Source organism: Calonectris borealis, chromosome 7 (assembly GCF_964195595.1).
Source record: "Calonectris borealis chromosome 7, bCalBor7.hap1.2, whole genome shotgun sequence".
Lineage (NCBI taxonomy): Eukaryota > Metazoa > Chordata > Aves > Procellariiformes > Procellariidae > Calonectris > Calonectris borealis.
In genome coordinates this window covers 6,734,768-6,750,930 of record NC_134318.1, presented here as the reverse complement: position 1 = coordinate 6,750,930, position 16,163 = coordinate 6,734,768, and the positions used below count along the sequence as shown (strand labels likewise).

Sequence of the window (16,163 nt, the reverse complement as noted above, 5' to 3'; positions counted from 1 at the left end):
AAATCTGGAATTAATCTACATGGATAAAATATGCAGCTGAGTGCACAAAATCAGCAATGGCAAATGCAGTTTGGCACTTCTTATTGTTTAACTTCACAGCAGGGAGAACAATTATCCATTTTTGGTGGAACAGCTGCATGTTCCTATGCAAATCTTAAATGCATATTCTTGTCTCTCTAAAGGCAGAAGCACAGTCTGCAAGCAAAAAGGCTTTGCTGGGGACCCAGGCTGCAGGTACGCACAGATCGCGACGGCTCGGGCGAGTCCATGTGTTTGTAACGCGTTCGCGGCCACGTTAAGGGTTGACGAAGAGCTAGAACTTGAATGCCAGACAACAGAGGGCAAAAGCGAGACTCTGCAGCGGCTGGTTATGGCCAGTTGGGATAATACAGATTACTTCTGCAAACCTCTTCCCAAGCCTCTGCGTTTTATTGTTAACTTAATTCGTATTAAGTTATTCATCCTCAGCTCATAGAGAAGTATCATGAAGTGCTGAGAAGGTGGAAAGGAGACTTGAGGAGATGCAGAGCTTAGGAGATGGGGCACTGCTTCCAAGTGGAGCTCCTCCTGCAAATCCTTGGCCAAAGCTGAGCAACCAACTGAGCCATTTTCAGGTGTTTTGGGAACCACAAAGCTTGCGGTGAACCACGGCAGGGCTTCAGCAAGGTTGTCCCAGGCCACCTCCTCCACTAGAGAGCATGAGAAACCAGGGCTCCACGCTTGGAGATCTGATTTCACTGGTTTAATACTGGGTGATGGCACCAGAAAAGAACCAAAGCATCTGAATCGCCCCCACCACGGCTCAGGCGAGCAGAAACGTGCCTCCGAGGCAGGTGGCAGGATCTGCTGCGAGCTTGCTCAGGCAGAGCAGGTAACCCAGGGCACAACCCGCAACTCGCATTCGGGGTGCCGAAAGCAGCGCTGAGCAGGCGTGGGGTGCTCTCGCACCCTCATCCGCACGCGTCCCTCACGCCTCCCCATCCCTGCAGCCAGCCACATGGCACTGCAGGGACCCTCTGACATCTAAGCTGGCCTCAGGTTCGAGCAAAACTCCAGTTTCCTTACTTCAGTGTCGCTTCTGCAGAGGCCTGAGAGGTTGCAGTTCCCACCTAGATTTTTCATTTGCTTTCTTTTTCTCCCCCCTCTAAATCAAGCTGCTGCAGAAAGCCTCGCAGGGCATGGCCCAAGGATTATTTTTTAAAGCACCTTCAAGTTTTTTTGTGATCAGCAATCATAGAAGCATAAAAGATATAGCTAGAAGGGACCTCAGAAGAGAAACCTGTCCCCATGCTACACCTAAATCATTCCCATCCTTAAAACTCCCAGTGATGGAGACACCACAGCCTCCCCAGCCCATTTGTCCAGCAGTTTGCTACCCTTTGCCTCATAACCGCTCATTTTCTGGCACGCTTAACCCAGATCTGCCCTGCTGCCACGTAAGCGCTGGACTTTGTGCCACGCACACAGCGCGTTAATCCTGGCTTGGGCATTTGGAGAGCTCGGGAACCAGGACTTGGTCAGCTCGGGAGGCATGTTGGGGTGGAGAAGCCTTCACTGGGGGGCTGTGGTGGGTGTTTGCTTTCCGAGCACTCCCAAGACACCTTCTCGGACAGGACCAGAGCATCTCCCCATCTCTCTTTGGGCTACCTGCCTCCCCCAAGCCATCATCAGCTGGGAGCAGCCCTCCCCTCCCTGCTGCCAGGGACTGCTTTGACCGCCGCGGTCCACATGCTCCAACAACTGCCTTCTCAATTCCCTTCCGAGAGCCACCCGGGGTATCAAGGTCAGGACGAAGATCATCACAAATGAACCATTAATAGGGGGAGGAGGGGAGAGGCAGCAGAAGAGTAGATGCGGGGTTGCACCGATGAGGTCTGGGGTATATTGTCCCCAATAATAATAATATTCATAAGGATAAAGTTGGACTTGATGAATATGTTTCCTCTTCTTTTTAAGTGCCCCAAGCCACTGCTTTTAACATGCAAATCCGCTCTGGTCATCCGTGATTATGGGGCTGTGCGGAGGCCGGCTGTGAAAGAGGAGAGCTTGATTTCCCCAGCATTGTATTTCATACAATAGCCCAAAAGCAGGCTTTGAAGAGAGTTCATCTCCGCGTCCTTCCAAAGGAGAAGCTGCCTGGAGGGACACGGAGGTCACCAGCTTTGGTGCTGTCAGCTCCAGCCCCCGCAGACACTGCCTGAGCTCTGACTTGGCGATTACCGTATTTTTATCCTTATTTTACAGCTTTGCTGACCAGGTCCCTTCATTGGCCAGGATAGCAAAAGCCATACAAGCTGGGTATCAGCTCTGGACAAAGATCTGGCTGGCCCTGGGAAACAGTCATGGGCATCTACACCAAAGCATCCGAGGAGCTGGGAGGGACCCCAGGGCAGGACCTCAGTGGGGGGCAGCGGGCACCTGCAAGCACGAGGCTGGGTGCACGAGCAAAGCACGGCGCGGGGGAATTTAGGAGGGGAGCAGAAGGGCTCCCAGGCAATAGGAGGAACGTGACAGGAGCTTCAAGCAGAACGGCATGGTCGCAGACGGGGAAATTTCTGATACTGCCCAAAGCGCACGGGTCAGTGGGGAAATTTCACTACCAAGTGAATGCCCTTATTCCCGAGAGCACACGGGTCAAAGGATGCAGACCTACAAGAAGTGCTCTGGGTAATGCATCTTCTTTCCGCTGCTCAAATTGAAGCAAAAAAAAAAACCCACCCCAAACCTCTGGCAAAGCAAAACCAGCTGTGGGATGCAGACATCCCATATCCACAGTCCTCCAGGAAATGAGGTCTCATTTTCAATGTTCATGCCCAGGCAGGACACAGTCAGGACTCAGAGGAGTTTCAGACCATCTGCCTTAAAAAGCATAAGAAGTATGTCTTTAAAATCCTCTTGCCATTTTTGGGTCAAGCAAGCTTAAGATATTCCTCAGCGGGAGGCCGACGTCTTTATTTCTCAAAAGATGCGGCCCATCATCTAAACAATGGAGCAAAACATCTGTATAAACAGCACTGGCTTGGGGTTGTGTTTGATGGTAAATAACAGGCAGAGGGCACATCCCAGGGAGATGCGACTGGTGAGCCCTGCACCAAGCCAGCTCGAGGCAGATGGGGCTTCTGCATTTTCAGCATTTGGCCCATGTATAGGACTCTTCTGCGTGTCCCTCGAGGCTGTTCTTCCTTAGCAAAGATTAACTGTGATTATGCTTAGTTCACCAACAGGCAAAAATAGCAAATCCTATCTTTTCTGCCCAGAAAAAAAAAAAAGAACTGCAGACAGACAACAGCCTACAGGTGCTTGTGGCAAACAGGTGAGTTTTCTACACGATTCGCCAAATTTTTTCATTTTTAAAGCTTTCGACTCCCTCCAGCAGCCAGCGATGAAGCTTAACTCACCACAGAAAAAAGAACTGGTGACAAACCCGTGTCATATCATTAAATCTTTGTTACGATGCCAGCAGATGTGAGATAAAAATAAACACGCAGACAGATGCCTCCCGCGGAGCAGAAGGAGGGCAAACAGGAGCGGGACCCACTCCCGACCTGTCTCCAGCACCCCATCCTTCATCCCGCAGCTCAGCAGGAGCGGCTCCAGCACCCAGGGCCCCCCCAGCCGCTCCGGGAGTTAAAGGGCTCCGGTGAGCCAGCTGCAATACCATGGGCTGGGGATGCCGGGGTGCGAGGTAGCGAGGCCGTTTGTGCCTCCCTTCTTTTACAATAAATGAATAAGAAAGGTTCAGGCTGTTATAAAAATCTTAAAGGAAGAAGCTCTGGGGTCCTGTTTGCCGAAAGAAATACTGAATGGTAACGGCGTGTTACGCGTGGCTACCCAAAGCACCAGGAAGACCAACCCAAGAGCAGCAAGGTACAAGAGGAGACCACTCCATTTCAGTGTATCACCAATAGCAAGGGTAGACTTGGATTAAAATAAGGAACAAACAACCCTAAAATCCCTGTCCAAACACGAAAGGACGTTGCTGCACAAGGAGGTGGCAAAGGAGAAACCAAGACCTTACCCGTCTTACACCAACACAGCAGTACGACAAGGCAATATGCACGTTTGAGTGACCAGAACGAAGTTTTGCTTCCATCCAAAAGCTCCCATGGGTGCAGACCAAGCACTGCCCACCGCAGCAAACGCCTCCCTCGGCCTGGGCTGCCACCTCCCGTGCAACCCTCCAGCACGAGCGCCCCGACACGGACGTGTCCTGTGGTAACCCTGGCACGTGGACAGCTGGGACACCAACGCCTTAGACAATATTCTCCGCAAAAGGGCAGCTAACGCTAAAGAAAAGGTTATCAGAAAAGGGCCTTTTTAAAATATTTACACCTCACTCTCTGACCTATAGTCTTTAATATCTTATTATGTATTCTGCTAGAAAATGCATTAGTAATAAAATTTCTGATGGATGCTGCTCCGACGCAACGCGGCAATACAAGGCGGATGAAGACCCAGAGGAGATGCAGCCTCCAGAGATGCGACGTGCCCTACCAGGAGGGTTACATGGCCCAACGAGGGGTGCCGGGCAGGACTCCCTAAAAATATCAGAGCACAATCTCCTCTTCTCTGCCACCAAATGTTCCCCGAGGGCTGCAGAGGCAGCTCAGCCGGGGTGAGGGCTGGCATTGGAGAAGCACCAGGGACCAAAGCGGCGGCAGGACCACGCCAGCACAACAAGGACCAGACATGGGCTGGGTGAGGAGCTCCCGAGGACAAAAAAATTCCCAAATCAAGGAAAACTTTAGGGAGGGACAATTTTTAAGGCATACATAAAGCTATGTGAACAAGCTCTTTTTTCACACAGGGCTAAAAAGAAAAGGCTGTTTGCAGAAAAACCAGCATCCGTGCCGTTTCACCAGGCCCGCGGCGCCCGCTCAGGGAGCGTATAAAACCCTCCGGCTGTCAGACAGCCGCTCACCCTGCTAACGGAGCAGATTTGCACGGCGCCTTCGAGAGCTTTCCACCATAGCAAAACCATTTCACGGGCCGCCAACACCTCGAACGTGCCTTGATCCATCAGTCTCGTCCAACTGGCCTGACACCGGGCGCCCTGCGGGCAAAGGGCTGAGAGGGGGAATATGTGGCGCTGACTTTTTTTTACAGCGGGGTCAGAGTCAGATAGAAGTAAAGGTGGGAGATGAAGCGGAGGAGATGTGGGAATTAGTTTCTCAGATACTCCCTTCCCTTAAACGCATCCACCTTTCCAACCTACCCTTTCCAACCCTAAGGCTGTTACAAGCTTCGGTTGGGCACTAGAAGCGTAAAAGCGCTCCGAGATCCTGAAAGGACCCTCTCCTCTCTCTCTCCCCCTTTCTCTTGCACACAAGCACTCAATCAATTCTTTAATTAAACGAGCAGCAGGCTCTGGGAGAGAGGAACAGGTCCATTGCCCCAGCTGCAGTTCTGCAGGCTTACATCCACTTTGTGCGTGCACCACAACCCTCAGCCTGAAAGTTGTTCTCTAACCAGCAGCTCACCCCACTATACTGACCGCAACGGGCTCCATCCTTTTCCTGCAGCCAACGAGGACCGGACACAAATCCCAGAGGAGGGATTTCCAGGACCGGGGCAATGCCTGGGAGAAGCCCAGGTTTATTTGGGGATGGTCCCTCCAAGCCCGCTCTCCATCTCCACGTAGAGGACCTCCATCTGACCTCCCAGGGCAAAGTCACCCAGCAGCACCCCAGAAGAAGCCAGTAGAAATGATTAGGATGCGGATGCGCGCATGCTGTAGCAATGCAAATAATGTGGAAAAACGGCAGGCAATCTGGCCGAACAGCTGTCTGAAGGTCGATGGGATGAGAGGAGGCGACGCAAACGGACTGAGGGGCACACAGCGACGGGCACGAGGGCTGGAGCAGCAGGCAGCAAAGCAAGCCTCCCTCCTGATCTTCACATCGGCATCCAAACCGTCTCGCCAGCCCTATTTCAGGTCTTGCTTTCCCCCCCCTCCCCGCCCTGCCCCTGCATCAAGGCAGGAGCTGACTGCTCCCATCAGGAGATGCTTCGCTGCTTCGCGCTCCTGTTATATCTCAGGTCAACCTATTACTCTTAAATAATTCCCTGCCGCTGTTCCTGGCGGCTCTTTTCCCTCTCTCTGCCTCTTGCCACCATGCAGCGGGACAGATGAAAGGAGCTTTGCGCTCTGCTAAAAGCTCAGACATCCCTCTGCTCGAGTCAAAGGCGCTCTCGCCTTTTCCTTCGGGCAGGAAGGGACGGTCGATGCCTCTTGCCCGAGGCAAGGCATCCCAGAGGTGCTGGTAACACAGCTGACACCGAATCCAAGTGCTCTTCTGCCACAGCTGAAATCCTGGCTCCCTCGTCCCTGGGACAGATTTAAGTCACCTGTATTCCCATCCAGGTCTCATATGCAGTGCTGCAGGAGAAAGCTGCAGAGGCAGAGCTGGAGGGAGTGCCAGCCCCTCTTCCAGACCCTGCCGAGAGGAAAAACCAGCCCCAGGTTTTGGTTTCCCTCCCCAGGCTCCATCTCGGAAGCGGCCCGACTGCCAGACTGGGTCCCCTGCTCGCGTGCCAGCTCTAAATGCTCGCATGGATGTGCGCAGACTTCCAATTCCTGTATTCTTTATTACACTTTTCATTACATTTATTAATTGCATTACTGCTAGTCCGAGCCAAGCAATTTCCAATTTCAAAGTTTGATTTTAAAACCTGATAATTTCCTTTTTTTTTTTTTTCTTTTTTTCTTTTTTTGGTTGAAATTCACTCCACCTTTCAATCAGCTCTCGTTAATATGTATCTCTTGTTGCTATCTCTATTAAGTGACCTCCCTCATTATCGGGTGACACTGGCAAACGGCCACCGCAGAGCTATAATTCAATTGAGGGGCTTTTGAAAACACCATAAACACAGCTGGGATAGACGCATTGTAGGCTGGAGACTGAATTAGCGGCTGGATAACCGCACTCGGAGCTGAGAGCTCTTACTCACCGCAGACACGGCCCGACCCAACGCACGGCGCTGAAGAAAGGGACATCGCACCCAGCAAGCCCACGGGGGAACTCGCCACGCTGGCAGGACAACGGTGCTCAGCAGGCGGAGGGCAAGCAGCCACAAACCGGGGAGGATGCTCTGGTATCCTGCAGGATTAAAGCTGTTCGCTTTTTCCAGCCCAGAGCTGCTCCGTTTCCCACCGAAGATAACTCTGCCCTTGCCAGAACAGGGCTCGGATGGCTGATTTATGGCACGGCGTCCCCGAAAGCTGGGCGCGCAGCGGCTCTGCCACGTCTCCTCGTGGCACCCGTCGCTTCTGCAGCACAGGTCTTGAGGGGCAAGCCCAGGATAGGCCAGAGAGGGCAGATGGGAGAGGAAGGCAATGCTAATAAGGAAATAAAGAAATCCACAACATTCGTCCTCTTATTTATAACTTCCCAGCTGGCTCTGGCCGCTGTCCCTTCCAGGCAGTGATACGGTAAGTGGGACCTATCACCCCCCTGCTCTCCGCTCCAGGGAGCACCAGTGGCTCAAGCGCTCATCCAGAACGGAGCGATATTCCAAAGAGAAAGCGAGGGGAGGAAAAGCACTACACAGCAGAGCTTTCATTTGCAGCTTCAGGGGCAAAAGGAGCTGCCTGCCCTAGACCACAGCAAGCGCGAGGCTTGGGCTTGCACAGGGGCCACACCACAACCTCCATCCCCAGCCAAGCCACCAGACCCAGGGGGTCGCTTCTCTCCCCTCCCTCCGAACCTTGCCTTCATGCTCGGTCCCTCCACGCCCCCAGCGAGCCCTGCCCTGCCCAACCACCCGCCGCGCGTGCCAACAAGCAGACAGAAATCAGCCGGGTGGGTGAAGCACCAGGAGAAAGAGAGCAAAGAGAAGAAAGCAAGTTTCACAGCAGCTTTCAAGAAGCCATCTCGCCCATGCTGTTACTGGTTATTTAAGCAGACAGCCAGCTTTGTCCGTCGAAGCTCATTTCCCTCGACAGCCCCTATTTCGAGGTAACTCGAGCTATTACACTGCGCCCTGGGTTTGCGTTTGCTGCCCCAGATCTCAGGAGACCACGAAGTGGCTTCTCACAGCTCCGCGAGAAGTAATGAAGAGGAGCAAAGCTAACGCCAGCGGGCTTACAGACTCTGTGCCCGGGAACCTTTGCGGGAACCTGCCCAGCAACCAAAAAGCCACCGAGATGGACTGCTATGAACATACAGGACCATAAAGTCGTGAGCACAGAAGCACAGTCTGAAAGATTAGAAAAACCGAGATGGGGTTGATCATTCCGTCTTCGGAAAGAGAGGTGGGGAGAGCTCTGGCAGGGACAAAGCAGTCTACCTTCACGTTTTCAGCCTCCTCCAGCGAGGCACATCTCAGTCAGCAGGTCTGATAACTCCTGCCAAAGAGCGTTAAAGGCGATGGCCAAGGCACTCGCTGGACCGTTCCTGATGATTGTCAGCAGCCCTGCAAACACCGAGGAGCGGCAGCAGACCTGGCAGAGCAACCAGCGTGCTGTCAGGCTTTCTTCAACGGGAGCGACTTCAGACCGCTCAGCTACATCAACTCCAGGTGCAATAACGAAACCCTCGGCGTAGCTCTTGGCTAATAGGGAATTAAAGGAAAGTAGCAGCATTAACACCTCCCACGAGGCTGACAGACAATAGATCTTGCTCTGTTCTCTCTCTCATCTTTCTACCAGACAACAATCTTGGTCGAAAAGGGCGACAGAGTCAAAGTCACATACATCATCTTCTCTAAGCCATATGACTCGGTGCTCTGTGAGATTGATTAACACACATAGAATAATTCAAAATCAACAGAGTTAGCTAGCACGTAGCCCTCAAAATATAATTGTAAACAAGGAATATCATCAGGCAAGTGTATTTTTAATGGATTCCTGCTGGGAACCTGCAGGTCTTAGCCCATTATTTGACATTTTTTCTAATCATCTGGAAGAATGGAAACCCAGAGGTTGAGAGATGGGTAAACAACAAAGGGCACAGACCATCGACATCGAGCAGATTGTTGGCAACTGCTTTGAACCAATACCCATTTTTTTTTAACGTGCAAATGCAGAGTCCTATATCTGAACCAAAAAATACAGCCCTCCCAGGACGGGGGATCACCCTGTAAAACAGACTGTTTCCCGCTGTCCTGGGAAGGGACAGAAGAAAAGGGTGGTAAAGCAACCGCAACCTCACTGACTCGGTGCCTGCAGCCGAATCCCGTTGGAGAAGCCGCGTTTCTCTCCCATTTCTGTCCATTATCCATCTCCAGCCTTCGAGGAGCCGGGCAGGGCTGGAGCAAGGGCTGGGAGGCAGCCCGTGCTGCCCTCCTGGGCTGCTATTATGTCAGTCCCAATTTCGGAGACGGCAGATGGGAACCCAAGATGGTCTAACGAGACATTTGAAAGTCAGAGGCAAACGCCGAGCATTTGAAAACCTGTCAGTCAGAGAGCTCCTGGCTTCGGTGGCGTGCTGGTGTGATTTTCCTGCTGGAAGAGGGGGTTTGGAGCAACCTCCCCCTCTGCAAGGGCATGCACCGCAGATGGCCCGGCACCCCTTCGGCTGGAATCTTGCCGGAGACAGTGGACACGGACCGGGTGGATCCAGGTGGCCACAGTCAAGGTCTCCACTCCTGCCTCTGCTCTCAGCACTGGCTGAGGCAGCTTTTGTCCGGGGAAGCAAAGGCAGCCCTGACCCGCAGCAGCCGGTGAGATTTTCCACTGTCTCTCCTCTCGATATTAAAATTCAGTAGCAAAATCAAATCACCAGTGTGATTTACTGCTACCAGCCAATATACATTATGGGGTGAGAGAAGAAATCCCTTTTCTGATTTCTGCTCGGGCGTGATACCATAAACTGGGCAGATCCTAATTTTTATATCCCATTTTATTTGCAGTCGCCGCTAACTTTTACTTTCTAAACCCAGGGAGAGGTCAAGAAGGTGGGTTAAGTTAATGCACCAGCCTTTAAGCGGGGAAGGAGGGATGTCTGGAAGCAGCACACCGATCCCCGGCCGCCGTCCGTGCCAGAGCCAGCGAGGACGGGAGCGGTGCAGGCTGCCGTGCCTGAGCCCAGGCAGTAACGAGGGTTACTCTTAACGGCAGCCTGTCCCCATCGATTCGTCTGGGTAACCCTTGCCGCAAAAGGTGCAAACCGGCAGCCCCACGGCAGCCCATCGGGTGACGCTCCGGATTGCAAATGACTTCCATTAAGGCAGAGCGTTAATACAATGCATTACAAATGAAACCCTAATGACAGGACACTGGCAGTATTGCTTCTACTTGATATTAATTGGGTGACACTTTCTTTTAATGGTACATTAATTAATGCGGAATATCAACGGAAGTCCACGACACCCGCATTAATACAAATGAATTCATTATCATCGGTGTTATTACAAGAAATGACAAATAAATCTGTAACAGTGGGGCCCTTCAAATAATAGCCACGAATCATTAGGTATTGCATTCATTTATACAGCATACTGCAAATATACACATGCAATCTGTGGCTGCTTATCTATTCACATGTTCCTCTCCATGCCAGCCCAGCATCTGTTCCTCCCTGGCTCTGGAGCCATCCCGAGCCCCCCTGAAGGAGGGCCCAGTGGCCGAGGAGAAACTGGGACTTGCTTTCACATCAGCTCATCGCCAGGACTTCTCGCTCTCTCCTCTCCTATCCCACACGCTCTCAACCATCATCTCGAGTCTTCAGAAGACCCTCTGATCTAGCACGAAAGAGGATCACCTTCCTTTCCCCCATCTCTTGCACTACCGTTTTAGCCAGGCAGACAGAAACCTGCCCGCTTTACCACCTTATTTATTTATTTTACTGCCTGTTTATCCCCCGTTCTGGTAGAAAAAGCTAAAAGCATCTTTCACAGCACAGAGTGGCTTGCTTCCAACCATAGGTGGAGCAAGTAATTTGTCCTCAGCAAAGTAGGGAAAAAAAAAAATCTCTCTTTGAAGTCTGGGATTTGTAGGTCCCAAAGATCCATCAAAAAGGAACTCCTGGGAGAGCCTCTGCAGCAGCCTGCGAGCAGGTATCGCTCTCAACACGAGCAAAAGCAAAATCCATACAGCTGTGCCGATTCAAAAAAATATTTCCCTGTCTTCCCGCGGATGGCTTTATTACCAGAGGAAGGATCGATAACAGTTCAGCTCAGGTCTCCTCATCGGGCTTTGCTCTTGCTGAAACGCCCGTGCTAAACCAGCAAACTCCAGCACAAAGCAGTTCTGTCGAGGCATGTCGTGACATGGTTCCCCTGGAGGGACTCCTGCAATGCGGATACCGCTCTCCCAGGACAGCCAGCGCCCCAATTTGCTGTCTCCCGCAACCTCTGCAGTGCTCACAGGCAGAAAGAGCTGTTACAAACCTGGGACAAAGGAACGTGCGGGGAATATTTTTTTTTTAAAATACAATACATGAAGACTTACTGACTTGCCCTTGAACCGCTAGAGCGGGAAAACCCAGCAAAGGAGCTAGACCAAGCTAATTAAGACATGCAATAAAGACAGGAAACCTAGCGACCCAAAGGAGGAAGAAATGGGAAGAAAAGCATCGAGTCTCCCAGTCCATGCAGCATCCCAGTGCCACAGCGTAAGGAATGGCGCCTGCGCCACACGCTCCAAACTCATCCCTGCTAGCGTGCATGCTATGAAAGACGGGTTTATCAACACACAACACCCCAGCTTTACCTGCTTTGACCTGAACACCCCCTGCTTAGCTGCACCCACATGCAGAGCAGCATCGTCTCACCGTTACGCTCCAGCCCACCTGCCTGCACCGAGGACAGAGCCTGCCCTCTGCTATAAGCAGAAGATGCTCATCTTACTCCGCACGGCACAGTTCGTTTTTTTCACACCTTCTTCTGACAGTAAGGTTTTTCCCACCTGGGAAGATCAGAGGCAAAGACCTCAGCCAGCAGCGCTGGCAGGAAAAATTGTGCAAGAGTTCCGAGGTACATGGTGAATAAGCTTCTGGTCCCAAAGGAAGGAGCACGGAGCATCAGGACCCAACCTGCCTCGAAAGGAGAGGAAAAGAGGCAAGCAGGAGCACAGCAAGATTTGTAAAGGGAAGAGGCACCATGGGGTGGACCAGACACTGACGTTCAGCTCTGGAACAATAAAAGAGCATCCTTCAATGCTAAACACAAGCTGAGGACTAATGCTCTGAATTTACTGTGACTATGCTAACCATGCAGACCTACACAGCAGTTATTCGTGAAGTAGAAAGGGAATATCAGCATGAAAAGGGCTGATAAAGTCATCAGCCTCTGGAGGACAGAGAGAAGCAAAGAGAAGCAAGTAATCATTGCCTCTGGCTACAGGTGGGGGAAGTTATAACGTGTCACACAACTAGTGACTTTACCGAGGCTGTCATTTTTTGGCATCAGATTAAAAGTTTTCGATCCTGCCCTGAGGACAGGACAGACAGATCTGCTCCCAGCACTGCCCTCAGCATGGCTGAGGGTTTCCGTGCAGGCGATGGGGAAAAGGCAGTTCTGAAAAGCATTTTTCCAAAGTACCGTCTCCTTGCTTCACAGTTCTCCAGCTAATTTCCTTGCAGAGGCAAAACTCTCTACGGGAGCATCCCATGTTAGGGGCTGCTCTGCCCAGAGCGACGCGGAGCGAGGGGAAGGGATGCAAACCATCGGATGCAGCTGCGTAGCCACGCCGCTGGTGCTTTTCTTCTCCTCTCCTGATCAGCAACATGCTTTCCAAGCTGCGATTAAAATATAGAGGGCGTGTTTACGGCAATAAAACTCTTTGAATCATTCAACTTCTGGGCTGTTTTGTTTCGGCTTTGCTTTTCTTTAATCCAGGCTGGGATCTCGGTGCATCAGCTGGGATGACCGCGTTCACGTCGCACCGTTTCCCCGTCTAGCAGGATTCCTAATGAAAAAGATTTTCCCAGAGGACTCAGCTCACCGGCTGCGTTGACTGGCACATCTGGGTGAGTTAAAGGAGCAATGTTTTGGAATTCCCTTCATTCACTCTAGGCCAAAACCCTTCAGCTCAGGGCAGCATCTGCGCGGTGGGAAACAGGCACAAATCCAGCTTAATCCCCTCGAACCTTGCCTGAGGGATGGGGTTAAGTCTATTCTTTTCACATGGGTCGCTTCAGTTCTCCTCTTCCCTCGACTTTGCCCTCATTCACAGCTGAGAAAATGGATTATTTGCCCAACTTTTTTTCTTTAGCATCACTGGCTTATAGGTTACAAACTTAAACAAAACTCACAACAATTACAAATAAATCAGGATTTCCCCTCTCTTCTTTTGTTGTTTCTCAACTTCACGTCACCATCAGAAGCTTACCGCCGATGTCTGTCAGTCTTAGGTAAGCTCGAGTTTCTAGGCCCACCTAAGGTTCTCTCTCCATCCCCTTCACCCTAGACAAGCCCCAGGAAAGCAAAGGCAAAAGGCCCCACAGCTGCGGTGCGTGCTCTGCACCCCGGCCGTCACCCAAGCTCTCCTTCAGCTGACCTGGAGCTCTGAAGGAGGCACATCAGCATGGGCACCAACCTCAACCTCCAGGCATGACCTTGAAGACCTTCAGGTGACTCATTTTGGCAAGAAGCAGTGCCCAGGGGAGAGGGGCAGGGTACCCCTCTCAGCATGATGCTGTTACACCAGGAATGCCGTCAGCCGGCACAGACCCGGCTCATCATACCTCTGCTCGTACAGTCTGAGGATGGGGATAAGCTAAACAATCCCCGCATCGGATTAACTTAGGGAATAAGTTCCTTGTTTACAAGGCTGAGACACTACAAACCCTGCCACCGAAGCACAGCACACCGATTCACACTCTGGCATCTGCTCTCCCGATTTTAAATGAAGGCTGGAGGAGCTGCTTCTGAAGAGGTGGCCTCAAAATGAACACGCACCGGTGCCAAGTCGATATCCCGGAGGAACTGCACGCTACGGCTTTAAATACCTGCTCCTGGCGCGACGAACAGCTTTGCGCTACTGAGGCTTCCGACTACTGAAGCAATGAAATCAGCTATTTTTGCCTCTAAATCCCCAAGGAACAACCCGACCAGGAGGTGGGGAGATCTTTCAAGCCTCGGCAAAGCCTGAGGCTGCAACATGGCGGCGGCGGATGCAGAGTGAGGTGCAGAGGGTACGGCAGGACCATCGGCGCGGGACGCGGTCAGGGCTGGTCGCCTCATGGGTTAAGCCACACCACAAACACCCTATTTCTAATGACAGTTTTCAAAACCTCAGCTTATCAAGTGGACCCACAAAAGCAATCCTGTTAGACACAGCTTAGATGCATCCTCATGTTAAAAAGAAAGACTTTTTCCTTTTCTCTCTCGTTCCTTAAACCTCTCATCCCCAACAGCGATGCAAACCACCCAGAAACACCGGCAAGAGCTGAGGCTCCTGCATGGGTTTTCAGAGACCGCCCAGACGCTTCCCTGCCAGCCTCTCCCTCGCCACTACCCGTCCTCTGCATGTCAGGACGTGGCGATCTGCCCACCGCCACCTGGGAGAGCGAACACACTTGTCCCTAATGCCGGGGACAAGCGGTGGGGTAAGCCAAAACACCAATTTTTTTCTTTCATACTACTCATTTCCCCTCCTTTTTCCCTTCTCCTCTGCGGAAGGACCACTGGCCCAGGACTCTCCGAAAGGATGCTTTTTAGGCACCCCCAGACCTGCCTCGTCCCCTCACCCCTGCTCGTCGCACACTTTGCACTAACCAGGGTTCAAACCTTTGCCAGTGACTCTCTGCTTGCAGAAAAGCTTTGTAGATAAACTTTAATACAAGCAAGCAATTATAATACTGTAGCCCAGCAATGCTACATTAAACATCATCCTAAATTGCCAATGCTTTTTAGTGAGAGCTCCAGAGGGTATCCTTGAAGGCTCCGACACTAATGGCCCAGAGGAACAACATGGGCTTTGCATCCAGCCTTGAGAGCCTCTCCTAAAGCCTCCCGTCTCCCTCGCAAGCTCCTTCAGCTCCAGCGGTCCTGCCCTCTGCAATCCTGGGCTGCCTTTGGCACCGTTCGGCTTTCAAACCTCCCCCCAGCTGGCAGAAAGCCTCCGTAAGCACTTGCAAAGCCACCGGCGTGGTCAGCAACCAGCTCTCCTACACGCCTCCTCCCAGCTGATGCCAGAGCAAGCCGTTTCCCCCCAGCCGTGCCGTTTCCCCCGACACGGCGCGGTGGGCACGTTCGGGCAGGGCACCGGGTGCTCCCCACCGCTCTCAGCGGGGTGCTATCTGCTGATGTGCCATCGCCCCAGGCTCGCGTCCCCCTCCACCTGCTCCCCACTTGTAGCGCTCTCCATGCAAGAAATCAGATTAACCTTCCCAACCTGCAACCGGTTCTGAGAGTGGAAGCAGCAGGCTTCGCTTCTTAGAAGAGTTTTGGTTTAAAACTATTTTTTTTTTTCTTCTTTTTCTTTCATTTCTCATAGCATTGCCAAAGGAACCAGCCTTTGCAATACAGCCCAAAGAACCAACCGAGCGTACTGCAGAGTCACGTTGGAAGAGGGGTCAAAGCAATCAGTCCGTGACACCAATTGTGTCAAGCCGTTTTTGAAAATACCGTAAGTGTTTTTTAAAAATACCTGGTGTTTTATTTAAAAGCACTCAGGATTGGGTTGGGTTTGGTTTTTTTTTTTTGTTTGTTTGTTTGTGGTTTTTTTGTTTGTGTTTTTTTTTGTTTTTGTTTTTTTTTTTGTTTGTTTGTTTGTTTTTTTTTTTTTTTTTTTAAAGGGGCCCCAATCTCTGAACACCCCCGAGCATGGGAATTATCACAAGAACCGAGGCAATTCAGTCCTACAGTGTCACCATAGCATGTCCTGTGGGGATAATACACCAGTAAAGGGCCTAGAAAGCACCGGCATGGAAAGCGTGTTCCAGCAAGGAATCTCTATGTCAAGGAACAGGGAAAAGATGGAAAAGGAGAATGAGAGAGAAAACAGAAAGAAGAAAGAAAAAAAGCTGCATTTTGGCTCTTTTCTAGAAACACAGGGACAACTCCCTCCTTCCCTCTCTCAGTTCATCACATCTTTTTTCAACCAGCAAAGGAGATCCCAGCTCCGCCAGCGTCCTTGCCAGGCCTAAGGAATTAGCCCAGCTTAAACCTTTGGCATTCCCTGGGGAAAAAAAAGTACCGAACCAAACCCCCACAACCCTGCAAAGCCTTATTTGCTGAAACTGTTTCACTCTGAGACACTGGCCGCAGTCAACAGC

The 16,163-nt window shown here is 51.5% G+C and overlaps 1 protein-coding gene across 1 annotated transcript in view; it reads right to left on the bottom strand.

Moving 5' to 3' along the window:
• CDH23 (cadherin related 23) overlaps positions 1–16,163 on the bottom strand; it is a 198,617-nt gene that overhangs the window by 101,756 nt on the left and 80,698 nt on the right. The window lies entirely within an intron of this gene.